Source organism: Perognathus longimembris, chromosome 4 (assembly GCF_023159225.1).
Source record: "Perognathus longimembris pacificus isolate PPM17 chromosome 4, ASM2315922v1, whole genome shotgun sequence".
Taxonomy (NCBI): Eukaryota; Metazoa; Chordata; class Mammalia; order Rodentia; family Heteromyidae; genus Perognathus; species Perognathus longimembris.
The window spans coordinates 8,635,610-8,650,558 of NC_063164.1; the positions used below are offsets into that span (position 1 = coordinate 8,635,610).

General features: G+C 45.4%; 1 long non-coding RNA gene across 1 annotated transcript; it reads left to right on the top strand.

Moving 5' to 3' along the window:
• Positions 1 to 3,460: 3,460 nt before the first annotated feature.
• Positions 3,461 to 3,746, top strand: LOC125350236. Its single transcript, XR_007210705.1, has 2 exons — positions 3,461 to 3,608; positions 3,657 to 3,746. It is a non-coding gene; the product is annotated as an uncharacterized LOC125350236 (long non-coding RNA).
• The last annotated feature ends 11,203 nt before the right edge of the window (positions 3,747 to 14,949 follow it).

Below are 14,949 nucleotides of genomic sequence, written 5' to 3' on the forward strand. Positions count from 1 at the left end.
TTAAAAAACCTAAACTTCAGTAATAATGCCTTTTTCAGATAGGTTGACCAATGGACTTTTCTTTCCACTTCTATGGAAAAAAAACAAAAACTACTGTGAGCATACAGTCTACCTGCAATTATCAACTCCAGTTCCTCTGTCCCAGCGGCCTATTATGTTCGAAGCAGATTGTAGTTATCGTACCGTCCATCTGCATACATTTCATTCTAGATCACTAAAGTAAGAATTTTATCCCATTTTAAAACTGAACAGCAGTACCATTAGCACACCTATATAGTGAATATTTCCTAAAAATCACAAGTCACAATGGATGAAATCAGCATTTTTATTTACTTGTTTCCCTCAGAGGCCAATAGGTTTTTATTGGAAGTCGATATTTTTTAAAGAGCTTTGCAGTGTGAATCCATGCCTTAACATCACAGCTAGGTAATTAAGTAACATTTCCCTCTCCCCATCTTCCTCCCTTTCCCCTTTCTCGACTTCTCTCTTCCTTTCCCCCTCCTTACTCTCCTTTCCTCCTCTCCTCTCCCCCTCTTTCTCTCCCCTCTCTTCCTCCTCGCCTTGCCTCCTCTTCCTCTCTCTCCTCCTTTCCCACCCTCCCTCCCTCCCTTTCCTCTCCCTCTCCTCTACTCTTTTCCTGCTCTTCTCTTTCCTATCTCCCTCCTCTTTCTCTCCTTCCCTCTCCCCCTCCCTCTTACCTTTCCCCTCTCCCTTTCCTTCCTCCCCCTTTCCTCCACCCTCCCCCTTTCCTCCTCTCTTCCTCTCCCTTCCCCCTCCTCCTCCCCCTCTCCTCCCTCTCCCTCTCCCTTTTCCACTTCCTTTCATCCCCTCCCCTCTTCCCTTTTACTTGCCCTCTGTGACTATTCATTTGGGCTCTTTTTCCTATGAAGTTTCCCCCTCTGTGTCACTAATAGATCTCTCTAGCCTCTGTTTTTCACAAATCGGTAGTCAGAGCTCATTCACTTGTAGCAGGTTGGGTTTGGGGAGAGGTATATCTCATTGTGCTTTTCCATTGGATACATATTGAGAAGATGGTATTTTTTTATGATACTAGCAGCTATTGATGACCACATCCAATCATTCACTAAGAATGACAAAATAGTGATATTCTAGTTCTATCATTCCCACTTCATCTTTCAGTGGAAAGTCTCTACAAAGGTAAAGACCACCCAGCCCAGTGGCTCACGTATCCATAATCCTAGTTACTTGGGACGCTGAGGTCAAGAGGATTGCCATTCAAGACCAGCCTAGGTAAAAAGTTTGTGAGACTCCATCTTAACCAATAACAAGTGGAGCACGGTGGCATGTATCTACGAGGAAAGTTTAAATGGGAAGATCTTGATGCCCGCTGCCCAGACAAAAACCAAGGGCTAGTAAGTACAGCGACTTTAGCTCAGACCTCAGTAGTACAAAAGAAAGGAGGAGGAGGGGGAGGGGGAGAAACTTTGTTTACTATTTGGTTTGGTTCATGTGAGAAAAGTAGGATCCATGTTCAGTTATCTTCCTTCTCAAATATTTAAGGTACTAAATTGCTTATATATCAATTCCAATGGTGATGGGCAATTTTGAAATATTATAAAATCAAGAATTTAGACATATTTAATGTAGTAAACACCCTTGGTGCTCACATTGTCTCATAGCTGGCCAGCGGGAGACTCTTAGAGTAGCTCTTGCATATTTCAACAAGACTCTGACCTAAGGCCCCCGGGGTTCTCTTCTGACTGAGCCCTGAGCTGATCCAGAAATGAGAACATTGAGATGTCAAATGCTGGAACCATGCCTGCAGAAGGCTGTGGGCCCAGCCCCAGTCTGGCCAGACAGAAGAAACCAGCACTCTCTTACTCATCACTAACGCATGTGCTCCCCCAGGTAAGTGGCCGCTTTCTGCTGTTGCAATGCCCACTTGTCCTCTGTTTGTTCTCTGGTTCATGTGGTCTATGGTTTGGTCTGTTTCAGCATCCCAAGGCTGGGAGCAATACCTTCCACAAACAGCTGAATGAGTGGCTGTGGGGTGGTGGTGTTTTTGTTGTTTTAGGAAGTAGAAAGAGGCCATTCTCAAGCTGCAGATCTAGAGGAAATAGACACACATCCAAGGAAAGCTCAAAGTCCAACATCAGCCCTTCTGTATCCTGTGTCACAGCAGAGTGGGTTTCTACCTTTAAAACTCCCAAGGAGAGCTTGGTAGGCACCAAACAAAATTGTATTTATCATTCCCTTAGCCCTTACAAAGATGCAAGGTGTGTTATTATCCCCAGGGCATGTTTGAGGAAACTAAAACACTGCCGAGCTGGCTTGCCCGAAACCAGGCCAGAAGGGAAGCAGGAAGTTAAGATTCAAACTCAGACCTGGCTACTGGATGTTCTGCTTCCAGTGACTGAATATTGGCCCTGCAGTTACTGGGTTTATTTTATTTTATTTTTTTTTTGCCAGTCCTGGGCTTTGGACTCCAGGCCTGAGCACTGTCCCTGGCTTCTTTTTGCTCAAGGCTAGCACTCTGTCACGTGAGCCACAGCACCACTTTTGGCCATTTTCTATATATGTGGTGCTGAGGAATCGAACCCAGGGCTTCAGTTATATAAGGCAAGCGCTCTTGCCACTAGGCCATATTCCCAGCCCCAGTTACTGGATTTACAGGACAGGCATTACCTTAAAAGCAACTAGGTCTATAACTAGAGTAATCTTTCCCCAACTCCAAAGTGATTCGGACATCCCCAGCCACTTCCTTCCACTTAAGCCTTTTGGTGACCTCCCATTGCTTTACGGTGAAAAAAAAAAAAATCTCAGAAGCCTTGCTCAGGGCACCTCCTTTTTGCCCTCCAGGCTGGGTCTCTCCCTTCCCACTACCAAACCCTACAGTGTCCCAAGTGCTTCAGATACCACCCAAAGTCTCTCCCATCATGCTTTATTCATCATGCCATTTCTCGTTTGTTTGTTTTTGGTCCTAGGGCCTGAACTCAGAGCCTGGGTGCTACGCCCAGAGCTTTTTTTTTTTTTTCTCAAGGTCATTATTCTACCACTTCTGGTTCCTGAGTGGTTAATTGGAGATAACAGTCTTACATGGGACTTTTCTGCCCAGGCTGGCTTTGAACCATGATCCTCAGATCTGAGCCTCCTGAACGGCTAGGTTTATAGGCGTGGGTCCAACTGGTGCCCTTTTTTAATGTCATCTTCTCTTGCACTTCAGGGCTTTTGTTCATGCTACTTTTGGTTTCTAAAACAGTCTTGGGTCTCCTTCTCTTCTCATGATCTGATCCAGCTCACTGTTTCTCAGAGGTCTTACTCTGATGACCTGTTTAACCAGGACAGACCATGTCGCCTTCTTTATAGCTGTGGCTATTTATGTTGCTTTGTGATTTTCAGTTAAGTCTCTCTCTCACACACAGACCCTCTCCTCCCCCCCACTCTCTCTCTCTCTCTCTGTCTGCAGGCTTTATTAATTCAGGAAGGGACCGGGTCTCAGGTCCCAAGTTTACATTTGCCCATGGATTTTTCTCTGGCACCAGCGTTGGGCTTGCTTGGTGTTTAGAATGTGGGGTGAGTGAACGCCTTCATTCGTGCAGCAGTGTGTCCCTCCATCTAACCCAGGGGCTTTTGCATTTCTGTTTATTGTTGCCTCTGTTGCTTGCACTCTTGGGATCGCGATGGTTCTTCCAAAGCTACATTGTCTTTATGAAGGAACTTGCAAATCCTGAGATCAACCCCCAGTGATAGATTCTCAATCCTCCCTAAATACAAAGTGATGGCTTCTCGGTCTTATCACCAGGGTGAGTCAGAAACAATGTCCTGAACAAACCCTGGTGTTTAGAGAGGCCTCGCTGAGCCAGGGAGCCCAGGGGCCAGCTCTCAACTCACGCAGGCCTGCGGGTCCCTCAGGCCCCTGGGCAAGGCTCACAGGACACCTCTCCATCTTCTTGGCATCGTCATGGTTAACCCCATGGAGTGGCCAGTGGTGGCTTTGTCCCTCCGAGCTTTTAGAGGAGTGAGGGGAAGGATGGAGGATAGCAATTCAGATTTAATCGCCACACACACTATCTGAGTTTCCCACCCAGTCACAGCGATCCACTGACAGAACAGAAAGATGTTCACACACACACACACACACACACACACACACGTCCCCTGAAGACCACCTGCAGTGAGTGTTCTCTGAGTTCAGATAGTGTCTTAGACTTAGCCAGCGAATAGTACAACTGTCTTTTGTGTACTTGAGTGTGAAGAGGGCTAAATTGTTGAATTTCTTAGAAATATGCCACCGTTTGGGGGCCCTGTTTTGACATCTTCTCATATTGTAATGCTCTAGAACCTAAAATTCTCTCGAAGACTGCCTTCTTCCATCCCTGGACCCCCAGATTCCCAGACTCTCTTTGCCTAGCCCCAAACCTTGGAGCCCAAAGCCTGTGAGAAGTCCCTAGGTCCTCCTGCATGTGCCCAGTTTCCCGCTGGATGAGCCTTGAGTGTTGGAGAGCTTAGGCTCTCCATTTCTAGAGCCTTCTGCTTCTGTTTCTGTGGGTCGCTCATCCCGCAAGCTGATTCTGAGAGCAGAGCTGTCAGCTATTAGTCTCTACAACATAGGAAAACTGGAGCTGTAGGTTTCCATTTTGATTGAACATTCTTTCCTCCCCATAGTGTGACTTTTCCTGGCTTTTGGCTAATAAAGCAATGCAAATTTTTATGACCCACGTAAGCAATGCAGGAGAAAAGTAATTTTGGTCCCATGAAGTCCTTCAGGTCCCAGTGGGTTTCACAGAATAAATAAGTCACAAGGCCGCAAGCCCAAAGCACTGTGGAAAAGCATCCACTCCATTTATTTCACTTCCTTCTTTGGATTGTGCCTTCCTTTAGCTGCAGTTTGATTCATTTTCACATTGCTTTCTGACTTGCTTCTTAACATGGAAAATAAAAGCAAGATAGAAAAGGAAGAGGGAGGAAGCTACAATGAATAAGCAGTGGGTGTGTACTTCCTGGAAATAGTGTGGTTTCTGGGTACACTGCAGATCACGCCCCAGAGCATAGAAACTAGACATGGAAGGCCACAAGTCCCTCTACCCCAGTTCTGAATCACTGACAGCTGCTCACCTGGCCTCTGTCTCCCTCCACATGCCTGCAGACAAGTCCTCCAGCTGTCTCTGCTGTTGGAGACTAGCTCTGCTTTTTCTGGATTCTTTTTTATGTAATCACTGGTGAGCTTTTTCTCTCTGATCAGCTAAATGCTTTGCCCACAGAGAGAAGAGACTGAGTCCTAACCTTCTGTGCCCCAGCTTCACTCAGCTTCATGAATTTGGCCAGTTGGAAGGAAGCAGGGGCTCAAGCGGTACAGTGCCAGCTTTGCGTGCAATAACCAAGGGACAGCACTCGGGCCTCGAGTTCAAGCCCCAGTGGTGGTGCACATGCACACACGCGCGCATAGCCATGCACGCACACGCACACACACTGCTGGTTGATTGGCTGACCCAACTTAAGGCCTCTCTAGGAGCCAAAGGAATTGCAACTGGACTTCAGTTGATCATGAGAAAGACATGGTTTCTGAATTTTAGAAAGAAAATAGAAGTAGCTTTCAACCAACCTTCCTTCCTTCCTTCCTTCCTTCCTTCCTTCCTTCCTTCCTTCCTTCCTTCTTTCCTTCCTTCCTCCTTCCCTACCTCCCTTCCTCTCTTCTTCTCCCTCCCTCCCTCCTTCCCTGGCTGAACAAAACAAAAATCTCTACCCTTTTGGAGCATACACTCCCATGAAGAAAAACTGACATTAAACACACGAATCTAACAGAACAGGTGGTTCCAACTGAGCACGTAGCAGGGCAAGGGAAAGAGAAGGCGCTACTCTGCTGGGTGGTCAGGCAGGGGCCTGGTAGGTGACATAGAGGAAAGTCAGATATCACAGGTGAAACCACCTGCCCTGCAAACCTGGCAACCCCTCGGCCCTGCTTCTGTGGTGGGTAGGTGCTTGAATCGGGGTTCTGAGCCGGCTGGGTAGCTGAGAGAGAGAACATGAGTCACAATCTTCAGAAGCAGAGAGAGAGAGAGAGAGAGAGAGAGCCTCTGCTGCACAGCCAGAAGAGAGAGTCCAGGCTAAGAAACGCTCCATTCACGTTGTCAATGGGACGTTGTTCTGACTGGCGCTGGAGAGAGAAAGGGGACCTTCCTCTCTGGTTCAGGGGAAAGAAAAGGGCCCCTGTGGGGACTGAAGCCTGCTCTAGTTAGGGCTGAAGGACCCCCCCCCTCCCCCGGACTTACTGAGCACAGAGTAAAGGAACATGAACCGTGGCCATCAGACCCCCCAGTTTGAAAAGCTACAAATCAGAATATTTAGAAGATGAATGTCTTAAAAAAAAATAAATTTTGTTCTTTTATGTTTCTCACCAAATATCAGCAGATCAGTAATGGCTCATTGGGCAACTTAGGGTGGGCTGAAATAATCACAGTGCACCCATTTTGTCTTTGTACCCCATCCTGGAAAAGGCATGGTGTTCACAAGACTCCTTGCACTCCTGACACCCCAATAACAATGATGTTTCCTAGTGCTAAGCACCTGACACTATAGAAGCACTTTCTCCAAGCAACCCCATTCATACTCCCAGTAGCCTTCGCAGGAAACATTACATATACTCATTTCACAGAGAAGTAAAGAGATAGCTTCTAGGAAGCTGAGCTTGTGGAGAGCCAGCACTAGGCTGGAGGCGGTTGGAAGGCCAGCTGTCTGCCTCTCAGACCATCCTTGAACAGCCACCGTCGGTACTGTGCTATGGGGCCCCTCTTCTGGGGACTCCAACCTCCCAGGCCAGAATAGGAATAGCCCAGAGCTATTTGCTGCTTTCCTGACCTTGGGCTGGGCTGTGGCAGTACAAATACCTAAGACACTCGTGGAGGGAGAGAGAGAAAACCTGGGAGAAAATGAGGGAAGGGGAGACACTGTTCAAAAAGAAAGGTACTTATTATTAAGTAACTGTAACCCATCTGTATATCCTCTTTACAATAAAACAACAAATAAATTTTTTAAAAAAATGTTTTTTGCCAGTTCTGGGGCTTGAACTCAGGGCCTGAGCACTATCCCTGGCTTCTTTTTGCTCAAGGTTAGCACTCTACCACTTGAGCCACAGCGCCACTTCTGGCCATTTTCTGTTTATGTGGGGCTGAGGAATCAAACCCAGGGCTTCATGTATACAGGAAAGCACTCTACCACTAGGCCATATTCCCAGTCCCAATAAATAAAATTTTTTTAATAAAAATAAGATAGAGGTGCACCTATGTACCTTGAGCTTTCTGCTTTAGAAGGCTGTGCAGATGAAAAGTCTATTTTCACATGTTATTCAGATAGGGGAAATTATCTGGAAAGTTACACACGTTCTGCCCCCACAGTAAAAAAAAAAAAAAATGTTCTGAGTAGTCATTTGAGTAATTGTGGCTGTGAAGATAGGTCTTCGTTGCAGGTGCCTAGGGCTTGCTTAGAGCTTTAGAGTGGGGTGAGCTTTCACTGTAGGGGAGCCCCCTGGAACAGAAGCCCACAGACATTTTCCCTGAGCCCTGCCCTCAGCACCCTGGTATGACTTACTGTCACAGTCCTGGGGCCATTCATGGTTCCGAAGGTTACTGTCAGCATTGAATGGAAAGAAAATAGACTCAGTTCAGCACCCAGCCTAGATGTGAGCACCACTGGTGTTTTTACTCTTCCTGTTTAAAAATGTACCAGAAAATTCCGTCAGCCACCACTGCACTTGGGCTGTATGTAATTTCCAGAAGGAGCTGGGACCCACCCTTTGACCAGAGCACTGTTGTCCCTTGGTTGCTGAGACTTGCCTGTGGTCTCAGTGGTGAACAACTATTGGTTATTGAGTCTCTAGACAGAACTGGATATGTTCATGTGTTAGTGTTTTATTGGAGAGGAGCGCGTCGTGACTGTGTGTGGTTAGGAAATGGTATGGAGTTTTCTTTAACCAGCTCTGTATCTCTTATGTATACACAGTGAAACAGCACAGTCATAAAAACTCCAGCTTCGGAGTCACACCATGCCGGATCCAATCCTAGCTCTCCCCGGGGGAGCTTGAGCAAGTGACTTGACTTTTCTGTTCCTCAGTTTCTCACCTAGAAAATGAGGATAATGATATCACCAGCCTCATCAGGGCACTATGAGAAGTGGCTGACTTAATCTAACAAAAATAGTAACTCTACAAGTTGTAACGCTCCTTATATATCCCCCTTTCTTCCCACCAATCCAGCTAAAGCAAGGAAACAAATACATGATATAGCTAGATAGATAGATATCCATTTTTATGGGTATATATACTATACATATAAGGTCATATATATGGGTGTGTGTGTGCATGCTTTCTATAACACCTTTGTTTCTTAGTATCCTAATGCATGAATAAATTCTCATGATATAATAGTAGCTTCCAGTCTAGACACTGGTGGCTCACACCTGTAATCCTAGCTACTCAGGAGGTTGAGATCTATGATCACAGTTCAAAGCTACCCTGAACAGGAAAATCCGTGAGATTCTCATCTCCAATTTACCATGAAAACTTTGAAAGTGGAGCTGTGGTTCCTGTGGTAGAGTACTAACCTTGAACAGAAAAGCTCAGGGATAGCACTTAGACCCTGAGTTCAAGACCTACAATTGACACCAAAAAAAAAAAAAAAGCTTTCAAGATGGGTATGTGACTCAAATGCCTCAGCTAACATGAGGTCTTTAGTTCAAACCTTAATACTACCAAAAAAGAAATGAATATTATTTTTTAAAAAGAATAAAAACAAAAAGTAGCTTCCAACTGCTGCTGAGGTGGGTTGAAATGGCACATTTTCAATGTCACATTTGCCTACAACCTCACTATGTGACCTTTTGTTTGGGGGGGGCGGGGTGGAAGGCAGGTGTGGAGGTCGGAAGTAAGGTCTTTGAAGATGAAATTAGAGGCACCTCAAAATGAAATCATCCTGATTCCTAGGGCCTGATTTCCGAGGGGATATGCACAGACACTGGCAAAGAAAGGCCTCATAACAGTGCAGTTTCGCCGCCACCAGCTGGGGCATGAATGACTCTGGGAACATCTGCAAGCGGAAGAGACAAGGAAGGATTCTACCCATTGAGAGAGCACAGAGCTGTCAGTACCCCGGTGCGGGGCTTCCAGCTTCCAGAACTGCGAGAAGAAATTTCCTGTTTTTCAATCACTTCCTTTGTGATAGCTTATTCCAGCAAACCTAGGAAGCAAACAGCCAGGGAAATGCAGGCTACCGTTACAACCCCCACCCCAACCACATCTATCTCCCCATCCCCTCTCCCGGCCCTAGTGGGTCGAATGTTACCTTTCCATCCCTGTTTCTGCCTCTTAGATACATCTCCAGCATGTTCTCTGTCATTGATGATAGTCACACTTGGTGCCTTTAGCGACACCATTTCATCCCGCAGTTCCCCCTCCACCAAGCAGCTGGGGACCACAGACAGCCAGGCCAAGGCTGGCTACCATTGCTGCTGTCCCCGGAGACCCGGGGAGCACCTCCTTTGTCTCCCATGAGCATTGCCCCTGATTTACAGTCAGTAAAGACTGAGCAGTAGTCTAGAACAAGGTCTCATTTTCCATAAGTCAAGGTTTTTCGGGGTAATTTTAACAAACCACTTCCCCTTTCCTATGCAGGGTGCACCTGGGGGCCACTTTAGCACCTTCTACAAACCTGACTCATCTCCGTGTAAGACTGCGATTTGAAGAGGGGGGTCGCCCCCTCTCACAGCTCTGAGGATGCCTACTTAACCTGCTCACTATATGAAAAAGTTCTTCATGGTCAAAGTCTCATATGAAAAACTGATTACAAATTACCCAGGCTAATGAGTCTTTCTGGCATTGGGGTTCCAAGCCATACTAACACTCTCTACCCCAAACTATATGTTAAACGTACAAAACCTCCTAGGCTAGTCCTTGGACCCAGTTTCAAATCCTCCCCCAAATTATTCATAGCTTGTCACCTCCCTGATGATGGCAGAGCCACTTGTCTGAGCCTTAAGTCCCTGGGATGTTTGCCACCAAGGTAGAGAAGATGGGCTCAAGAAGGGAACACTGGGTTAGGACGTGAGGGTCAGAGAAAGCAAAAAGCCCAATTATTTTCCTTTCTCCTTCCTCCCTTCCCCCCACCTTTCTCTCCCCTCCCTTTCTCCTTTCTTCTCTCCTCCCTCACTCCTCTTCCTTTCAATCTCCTTCTCATTCTCTCTCCTTCCCCTCCCCTCCCTTCCCTTCTCTTCCCCTCTCCTCCCTTTCCCTCTGCTTCTCCCTTCCCTACCAAAAAGCCAGACTCGAAGCACAGCAGTGGGGTAGAGTGCTAACCTTGAGCAAAAAACAGGATGTGAGCAGAGTACAGGAAGTGTGGCATCTTGCATCGTATCCCTAAATATCAAAGAGCTCTTGGGCATCTATTGCAGGAGAAAAGGATGTGGAGAAGAACTCCTGCCTGGCCCACTTTCCTCATTCCATTCTTTGCTTGCATCACCAAACATTCCGGCATCACTTCTGGAACTTTCCAGCCTGTGATTGCTTCAGTGTCCTCAGGCTCCACGATAAGTCTTCTGCAACATGACTAAGCTACTCCCAGAAAGGAACTACCTAACTGGCTCATGAAGATCCCAGTCTTTCCTTAGGGGAAGGAGAATGGGAGGGTGGGGGTAGCCTGTGAAATTTCCACACAAGGAAATGAAGGTCCAAGAAATGGAATGGACAATAGGAAGTTGTTTTGTTTGCTTTGTTTTCTAGTTCTAAGTCTGTTCAAAAACAATGTCAGTCAAAAAATGTTATTCATCTTTTCTGCTGCCACGGTAGAAAATGCTAATTTGGTCTTTCATTTCTCACACTGATCCTCCTCTATTGTCACTTTTCCACCAATCCTAGAGGGGTCCTTTTTTTTTTTTTTTTTTTGGTCGGTCATGGGGCTTGAACTCTGGGCCTGGGACTGTTCCTGGGCTTTGTTGCTCAAAGCTAGTGCTCTACCACTTTGAGCCACAGCTCCGCTTTCAGTTTTCTGGTGGTTAAGTGGAGATGAGAGTCTCACAGACTTTCCTGCCTAGGCTGGCTTTGAACTGTGATCCTCAGATCTCAGCCTCCTGAGTAGCTAGGATTACAGGTGTGAGCCACCAGCACTGGGCTAGAGGGGTCCTTATATATGTCATCTGAGAAGTGACAGAAGGGCTCTTATACCTATCAAGAAGGATCATGATGTTTCCTGCAAGGCCTGCGCTGCACCAGATGAGCTCCCTGTCTTGCTCCTCCTTGCACCTGTCCAGCTACTGTGAGCTTCTGACACACAAAGCTCCTCTCCAGGCTCCTTCCTCCTCAGGCCTTTTCTGCAGCTGTTGACTCTGCTTTAGTTAGATACTGACCTGGCCAGCCCCACATTGCTTTCCTTCCTTCCTTCACCGCCACCATGAATAGCAACTGCTTACACTACACCACTTTTTTTCCAGATCACTTTTCTCAAATGCATTCCAACTACCTTAGATACTACTGTCTGATAAGCAGTTGAGTAAATAGAGAATTAATGAACCCTTTGTTCCGGATTGATACTGGTTTGTAGCCAGAACAAGATCGCTGAAGGATTTCTTAATAAGAAAATGGCGGGGGACAGAGTTGTTGTTTTTTTAAAAAATGTCTGAACACAATTGATAGACATTCCTTATTTACATCTCTAATTAATATACACTTACGGGTGTTGTTGGTCTGTTTTAAAGTGAGCAAAATTGCCAGAACTGAGAGCAGGTAGTTTTTATGGATTTTTTTTAAATAAAGGAGTACATTTTAATAAGAGAAAGTCATAGTACTTTTGTGGGTATTGTCAAAAAGAAGAAAACGGGCATCAACACTCTCACCTTTCATTGGATGAGAAGTCTAGGAAACAAAGGAAAATGCAAGGAAGTTACTTAAAACCATTTTGCTGGAAACAAGTTCTCTTGGAGTCTCTTACCAGTGGCAGTGGCGAGGACAAAGGAAGAGGGTAAATGTGAGCAATGCACTTAGCACACTTGTATGAAAATAGATCAGGGATACCTGTTGGAAGTGTTTCAGGAGGAAGGAAGGGGAGAGAACTGAGCTATACCTCAACCTTAGATCACAGGCACTTTGGTCATTATTTATCTTTTGAAGACCAAAGGGTGTTTATTGTTTCTTTCAGTATGCTCTTGCAGGATTGCTTTCACAGTCTCAACACTGACACGATGAATTAAACATGGACACAGTGACATTTTACTGTCCTACTGTACATGCTGGAAAAAACATCACAAGTCTAACCTTTCAAAAAATGTTATGAAATCCCCAAGACCTGAAGAGAGACAACAACAAAGGAAGGGTTTTTCTGGTAACAATCAAGGACTAGCAGAGAATGAGATATCCTTGGTTTTGGGGGGGAGGGGAGATGGCCTTCAGGAAACACACTTTAGACTCTAGCCTGAGTTAGAAGATCCAGAAACTTCTCACTAGCAGTCTTCACAGTAAAGAAGCATTAGCTGAATCCAATAGTGGGTCACTCTGTCACTCTTAAGTTTAAACTCTTCTACCTTGCCTCTTCTTCCTCATTACCCCAGTACAGCTTGGGAGAAGAAGGTAGTAGGTTGAGAATAAGAGCTTAAGGTTTTAATTCATCTCTGCTCCTTTAATTTTTCTTGTCACTCTCCCCCTGCCAGCCATCAGTCATCTGCCATTCGTCATCGGTCATCTGCCCCATCCTAAATGGCGGTTATGAGTGTAGGCTTAGGAAGCTGGTGATTTGAATCAGCTACCCTGCTCTGCCCTGAACATTAATGAGGCTTTAGGCCAGTCAGTTCGCCACTCTAGTCTTCATCTTCATTTTCAAAACGGAGATGCCAATACTAACCATGCTTCAACATTAAGTGAGAGTGCCTATAGTTATTGCTACAATCCTCATGGATTCAGAAATCTGTTGATCCACCAAGTTGATAGTTCAGTTCTATATAGTCTATGAACCCTTGCTAGATTGTTTCAGCCAGATAGGAAAGTTTTTGGTTATTCATTTGAATCTTCTTAATACCCAGTTGGCACTTTTCTTATTCCTTGGAAAGCTTTCCTTCGCTGAGAAACCAGGTTTGGCAGGTACTGGACTCAAGGCCTTGATCTGTCATCTCATTCGCTGTTAACAAGTAGCAATTACCACGTCTACCTTACAGGTGAGGACACCCAAGCTCACAGAGGATGATCTATGTTTCCCAAGGGGTGTCCTTGCTTTTCACAAAGCAAATGTGATTTGACTGTGTACTGCTTGCCACTTTTACATCAACTGCTCTTCAACATCAAGGTCAGCTTCTCCTCATCAGGAGAAGGCATACATAAACTTGACTTGAAATGGATATACTGTTCACATGGCAGAGTCTGCTGTTATGATAAAGAGAATTGGCATGTATATAGTACTATAGGCTTTTCAAGGCATTAAAATTTCAAACAAATTCCAGGAGATAAGTGTTATCCTGGGCAGGGAAGTCCATAAGACTCTTATCCCCAATAAACTATCAGAAAAAGCTAGAAGAGGTACTGTGACAAGTGGTACAGTGCTAGCCTTAAGCAAAAGAAGCTCCGGGACAGTGCCCAGGCCCTGAGTTCAAGCCTCATCACCAGCATGCCTGCACACACACACACACACACACACACACACACACTTTCTCTCTCTCACACACACACACAGTTCCTTTAATTGAAATATTGGTTTATAGAAAGTAACAAAATGGTCAATTTCAAGGAACTGTAAATGTTGGCCTTCCTCATTCCTAATGATTCCCTTCTAGAGCTTTCTCTCTTGGCTTTTCTAGAAAGGTCCTGGTGTGGTGTCTTTCAACATATTTCTGGCAGTAATTCCTACAAAGGCATAGAACTAGGTGATGTAATCGTGTTTTACATTTCTAAATGTGAAAGAGCAGGTTTCTATGTTATACAGAAGAATGAAGAGAGAGAGAGAGGAGGAAGAGAAGGAGGAGGAGAAAGAAGAGGAGGAAGAAGAGAAGGAGGAAAGAGAAGAGTGACTATGTCTTGGTCAAGGACTCTATTCCAGTCACCAGCCAGAGTTTCTTTCCTAGGGACTTTGTTCACTGCTGATGTGCAGAGAGATAGGGAAGCAGAAATGCTGACGTGTGCTTGCACATGGAAGGATTGCAACATCAGCTCAGGGATCTGATCTATAACTGGCTTGGCCTTTCCTCACCTGGGACAGCTGCTGGGGTTGGAGGGGAGTGCAACTGCATTATCTCACACTCCAGATGGATGTGTTCAGGGCAGAACAAATATCAGGCACAGACATGATGTCTAACAGGTCATTTATTTAATATGTTATCTGTTGAACTCAGTGCACAAAGTCCAAAGCCACATGATATGGGGGGATGGGAACAAGGGACCAGATAACAGCTCCTTCACAGAAGGGTTTTGTGGGGAGTAGGAAAAAGAAGTGTAAATGAAGACCAAGCCCGACAGGACAAAGGGAAAAGGTCAGGACTGTAGTGAGATAGGGGACTTCACAAGGTCCCGGAATGCCAGGAATTGGAGCACAGTGCGTGAGGATCTGAGAGAAGGAATACCTAAGGCCCAAGGAAACTAGCTAGGTTAAGAATGGTAGTTGAAAATACAGGAACAGGACATAGAATGGAGAATTACATTGAGTTATTGTATAGGGTAGGCAAAAGTCAGATGATTATTGGTTTTTAACTCTCAACACTAATTTCTAGCCAGATATGGTGGCACCCATTTATAATCCCAGCATTTAGGAGGCTGAGGGAAGGAGGATATTGAGTTTCAAGCCAATATGGTTATACAGTGAGACCCAGTCTTCAAGTCCCTTTCTTCCCCCACAAAAATAACTAATTTCTGTTGATGGAGCTTAGAAAGCATTAGTAATTTTCCAATATGGTGAAATTCTCAATGTTACCCAGTTAGTTATTGATCTAACCTCATCAGAGTTCTGCCAGTAAAAGAGGCAGTCTGACACA